Source organism: Maylandia zebra, linkage group LG14, assembly GCF_041146795.1.
Source record: "Maylandia zebra isolate NMK-2024a linkage group LG14, Mzebra_GT3a, whole genome shotgun sequence".
Lineage (NCBI taxonomy): Eukaryota > Metazoa > Chordata > Actinopteri > Cichliformes > Cichlidae > Maylandia > Maylandia zebra.
In genome coordinates, this window is record NC_135180.1 from 23048606 (window position 1) to 23054942 (window position 6337).

Consider the following 6337-nt stretch of genomic DNA (forward strand, 5'->3'; position numbering starts at 1 on the left):
GCAGGTGGCCATGTACATGCACTGAGGTAAGGAATGAGTGTCAAAAGAAACCAAGAATGCTTTGGAGTTCAGGGTCAAGCAAACCCAAAACAGCAACAAGCCTGGATTCTTTCAGTGACCGGTGAACTAGTTGATCATGTTACTTCAGGGCAGCTTTTGGTATAAGCTTGTTTGTACCCTTCATATAAGGTGTTTGCCACTTGTAACTGAAAGCTGACATTTTCTTGTGTTGGAGGTGACTCTCCTCTTACTTTCCAAAGGTTAGTATCACTGATCCTTGCAAAAAGCCCAGATTTTGTTACTTGGACTTGCATGACTATTGTGACTCTGTCTCTGGATTTGGACCTATTTCTAATCATTTGTTCTCATGAGCTTGTTTTTGTATTTCTGGGAAAATGACGAGTTTGCATAGTACGCTAAATCCATTCCACATGAGTTGGCTGACTATGCTGAGGATTTACGATCCCTTTAATTCTGAGTAAATGAATGATGCAGAAAATAAAAACATAAAGAAGATTTTAAAGAGTTCCCAACGACTAAACTAAAAGTTCTTTGAGTGTCAGAAACATAAATGTGTTTCTGAAATACACCCTGTTGTCAGTTTAAGGGGTATATAATTAAAACCAATCTGCTGTTACGAGGTTCATTTGAGTTTACATAAAATCTGTTTTAAAGAGCTGTCAGTTGGAAAGAGCGTAAGGTTATGTTGTCAAGGGTTAAGAGCACAGGCAGGATTTGCTATGTTATGGCTCTCTCAAACAGCAGCAGCTTTCGCATAAATCTTCCTCTCTCAGTGCAGATATTCACCTCTCTTGACCTCCACACCACCCATTTTGCTCTCCTTCCACTTTTCACACTGTCACACCCCAACCTGGAGGAACAGGAGAGGAGCAAATGGTTGTTTGTGGTCAGGTGTTTTGGGAAAGCAAAAAAGATTCATGCTGTTTCTATTTCAGTCACAACATTTTTTTTTTTTCATTTAAAGAAAGATATTCAAAGCTAACAACTGCTCATATTTCTCCATCTGGCTGTAGGCGTAAAACAATGTAAAAAAAAAAAGTTAGACCCCCCCTCCCCCCCACAACAAAAACAACAACAACAACAAAAAGACAATTTCCGCTCTCGAACACTTTATTAAAATTTTTTTTTAAAAAAGTAGTCAAACTTTTCCTTGCATAATGCAGAAATAACATTTGAAAGTAAAAGAAGGTGCTCAGTATTCCTTGGCGTGATGAGAGGTTTTTTGTTGGGGAGGAAAGAGGAATAGTGAGTGAATGTAGCATGAAAGACAACAATAAGACCCTGTTTTCCTCACCATGTTTCCTGTAGCTCAAAACATGCTTTCTTTTTGGAGGTTTACTCAGAGTTTAAAATTAACATCTTATTTTTCACATGTTGCACAAATAAGCCACTGGCCAAAAGTCATTGCTGAAATCACAAAAAGAGGGTGGGGGTGGGGGGAAAGCTCATTAACACATGATATTTTAATTAGCAACATGCCCTGATTTGTTCCTTGTCTTCTTCTTGGCTTCATTAAAATAAACAGTCACAGCGTGAGTGCCTGCTGGATGAAACTTGTTGAGGAATCTTTGCATGATGTCATTCACGATGTGTGGAATTCATACTGATCTGCTGTAAAGATCATCTTTCAAGTCTTCCAGGTAAAAGGTAAAAGAGTTGCTAGAGGTGGCGTGCCTGCTCACCTCTGAACGAGACTCCCAGTGTTTCCTTTCTTTCTATCCTGCACTGCAGACAACAAGAACCAACATCTCTTCATATAGGAATGTTCTGTGATCGTTACTGAAAGGTCCATAAACTGCGAAACGTTCCGTGAATATGCCAGACTGCACGCGGGCTCAATTTCGCTCTATATCCTGCACCCCCCCCCCCCCCCCCCCAAGTCCCCCACTAGATGAAGTCACCTTTGCTGCTACTGTAGTGTGTTAAATAAAGCGTCGTCATTAATAATTCGTCATTTTTAGGCACGCATCAGATGGATGCGTAGATTATGTTCGTCAATAACTGCAAACTAATTTTATTACACACTTTGCTAATGACCCCTCCCCAACAAACGAACAAACAAACAAACAACAGAAAGTCACGAGTGCCTGCGGACGTGCACAAGATTGAGATCTGGATTAGTGTGAAGCGTTCGTGGGATGCCTGAATGAGTGAAAACTGCTTTTTGGGATCGGTTCATGATAAAGTGAATTAGCACGTTATGTAGCGGATCGTCCAGGCAAACGCGCAAAGGGGGTGAAAGTGCGCAGAACAATGATGCTTGCTGAGAGTGAAGGATAGGAGAGCTCTGCCTGTAAAGAGGAGGAAATCCCCGCTACACACAAAGCCTGTGTCTATAATCTGACACTCCAAAGTGCACATGTATTATTTTCGTAGAACAAAAGCAACTTCGATAAGGTTACATACGAATTAATTACCTAATCTCTTTTTTGCCACTAGCTCACCCATCTCAGGGGTTATCTCTCACGTTCTCAGCAGGCCCAGCAGTCTCATATCCCTGCCTCAGGCGCACACACATCAGCCTGCTCTCTGCACCACCCCCTTCCTCTCACATGTGTCAAAAAGCATGGGAATTTATCTCCTCCACACAGATATAATCCCTTAATTATCTGATTATGGCACTTTGTTCTGTGAAGAAAACTTGCGTTTCCTGCTCTAGCCGAGGGTTGTGTATTACCTGAAATGAATACATGTGTCAGACAAATCCCTGCCTTGAAGGTTAATTATGTAGTGAATTGTTAAATCGTTAGACATCTACACATGAGGTATAAATGAAAGGAAAGACAGACATAAAGTGTCTTAGTAAATCACTACTCTTGAGCTGATGGCTCAACAGTAGTTTCAGTAATTCTGCCGAAGTTACTGATTCATTCAAAGGACAATCCCTTATTCACAGTTTAATTACAGTGGTTGAGGATGATGGCTAACAGATGAGTCCAAAATCTCCACACAGGTATTCAGGGATGAGATCTGGTGCCTGTAAAAGAAATATGCATTAAACCATTCACTGAGACCCGTTTCCTATGGATTATCATCCCCCAAGAGACAATTCCCATCAAAGTAAATCGCTGGACAAAAGGGATCACCAACTTTCTGTTGATTTACAGTGACCCCCCCCCAAGTTAAACAGAGCCAGCTCACTGTAGGGGTCAGTGGTTCAGGTTTTTCTTTAATTTATGACAAGAGTCTGTTGCTAAAACAAATCTAAAAAAAAAAAAAAAAAACACACCCCAAAATATCCCAGGAGAACAGGTACAATGTAGGTCAATGAGTAATGAAATCCAAAAGTGTGGATGTGAAGAAGACACTCCGTCCAAGTCATGGTGTTCATTTGTATGTTCTTGCAAGTTCGTGCACGCCCTTGGCCTGTCCCGTAGCAATGTGTCAGTGAGAGGAAACACTTGCCCCAAAAGGATGATGTAAGGGGCTATGATGGATGACATCATTGACCATAACACCCATATATCCACAAAGCAGATATATGCCTGTGCACATCTTTTTTGTTTCTCAAGAGGATAGAATAATTTCACTAGTGACTCTTTGCAAAAAATATTCAGGTTTGGCTATTTTTAATTAATTAATTAATTAAAATATGAATAACACTGACACACAGTGTTTGAATTGGCTGAAATTGGCTGAAATTAACAAAACAAAGTGAGGTTTGATCCATTTCTTATGCAATTAGTGCAGAATGTAATGGAAAACCTCAGTCTTTTATAAGTCTGATAATTTGCTGCTTTCAGCATGAAATATGAGTATTACTGAATATTTAATATTATGAGCAAGTAAAAATAATAAATGAATGATTAGAAACTATTTTGTTTAAACTGATCATTAGTTGCTATACACAGTATGTATAAAATTAAAGGAACTGGACTACACTCCACCACATAAGCCTGCTAATATGTCCTAATTCCACCTCACAAAATCTTCCCCTATTAGTAACAGGAGAGAGGGTCATTGACCTCACTAGTTGGGTTAATCTATGGCTTGTGGGGAAACCCAAAAGGCCAGGTGTGCAACACCTGTGCTTTGGTTTGGACGCCTGTGCAGGTGAGTGTGTGTTTCACCCTTATTCCCCCGCTGGCTTTCCCCCCTGCTGTCCTCCTTTAAGCTCCTCTAATTGTGTTCTCAGCCCACATCCTCTCAAAAAGCCCCAAACACAACCTCTGCTCCTCCTCATGTTGCCGTTCTCTTTATTCCACTCTTTCCTTTTTTTGCAGAGGAATCTTTAATGTGTCAGTGTGTAGCTCGTGTATAAGACTGAATGATGTTTAATTACTTACCAAATGATGGTTCATGAAAGTTAAAGTTGTATAAAAAGTGGATTTTTTTTAAATTCTTCACACATATAACATTATTTTGCATTCATATGCTTTACTCCAAATAAGCAGCCTAACAAGATTAATAACCTTGCTGAGACACAGGAATTCATATTTGGGATTATTTTAACAAAACAATGAATTTCATGATTCATACCTTTTTGAAATCCAATTACTGTGGTTTTGCAGAAATGAGGAGATTTATAGAGCACTCCTATGTGTCTAAATGCTTCTTTATGTTTACAGGCTAGTCACTAACTGCCCCTGTCATCAGAGCAGTTAACTCTGGGCAATAAAACAGCACACAAAATGTGGCAGAGAAAGCAAACCAGTGAGCAAAAAGTCACAATGAACAAGTAAAATCAACCATCATACAGACTGTTAATATTTAAATATGGATTTTTACTTTAAACTGAAATGTAAATACTACAAAATACTAAAACTTTAGATACAATATCTATATTTGACCTTTGTTTATTTTATTTAGATTGTGCTTTGGTGTGTTTTTGCAACTGCTTTGATTGAGATTCACGAGCAGGACAGTCTAAACAAAATCGAAAGCATAATAACACAGGCCATCTTTCCGAGGTCAGCTAAGGATAAAAAAAATCCCCCAAACCAAAAACAAAACACCTTATTGTGGTGAGGTGGTGATGATAAGTTTATCTTTTGAGTTTGAAGGAGTCCAGCTGCAGCTCTGTCCTTACTTCCTCTCACTTGTCATTGCTACTTACCTCAAATCACAGGGTATGCACAAACAAAACTGACTCTCATTTCCAGAAGAAGCGTGGCTCTCCGTGTGTTTGCTTTAACTTTTCATCATCTAATCTCAGTCTTGTGTGCCCACTTCAAGCATTAGCCGCAGACTTGTCACCTTGGTTTAATTAAAAGAGTAAACGTGGCCAAACGTGGCCACCCCCCTGCCCCCTCCCGTTGCCTTTATCCTCTCTGTCACCATTTTGCAGGATGAATTTATAAAGGCTCATTTCCTTGAAGGGTGACTTAAATTCTTCAAAGGGCTCTCAATTAATAAAGTTAAATCGTTTTCCAACAGTAGGCTGTTAGAAGGCTGAGATTAGATTAGCTGGCCACACTGCACTGAGTGGCAAGCCTCCAGGGCCCTGACTGGTGGGAGAACAGGACACAATGGTGCAAAAGGATTAGCTTTTGTGGATGTGACACATTTTGAGGGGGCTCAGAAGTTCTTTTGAGCTCACCTGGGAAAGTGGCAATTTAGTCGATCCCTTCTTTAGTCACTATGACAACAACGTCCCTCTTACACACACAAGTGTAAACACGCATCAAGGTTTAATCCACTCAATCCTGCTATGATTTTTACCACTTTGAACTACTTTCAGACACTTTTCTTAGTTTCACACGGTTAGTTTCTGATTAACCTTCTCATCTCCTAATTCAAAAGCACATCCTTTAGGCTATGAGAGCTTCTTTACAGGGCACCGCCCCTCCCCTCCGCTCACCCAGAGCACCTACACTCATGCCCCTTGGGGCAGAAACAAATAACCTCTTGTGGGATCTCCCCAGCAGGAAGCTTCAGCAGTGCAGAGCTGCTGATCACTTTCCCGTGTCCAGCAGCTGAAGGGATGAGAACCTTTTGGTGCTTTTCTGCTTAAGGTGCGACTTTACCTTACAGTAAACAATACGAGAGCATATGGGCAACATGTGGCCTGTACCTCCCAAGATGCTTGCCTCTTCATCCCTTGTGCAAAAGTTTTCAATAAAAAGCACAATTGTTCTCTCATGTAAATGTGGCATTGATTAGAAGCCAAGCAAAATTCTGCTCTGATGTTGTGATTGCAGTGGAAAGTGTGTAAGATCTTCTCTTTGATCACCACACATGTAACCAGCAACAGGAGTTCACAGCACATGGGGCCAATAAATCATCAAACAACGGGGGAAAAAAAAGTCACTCAGGTGGAAAATGTCAGATGTGGGTGGTGTTCTCAGGTGAATTTTAACTGTCAAGCATGAGGAAT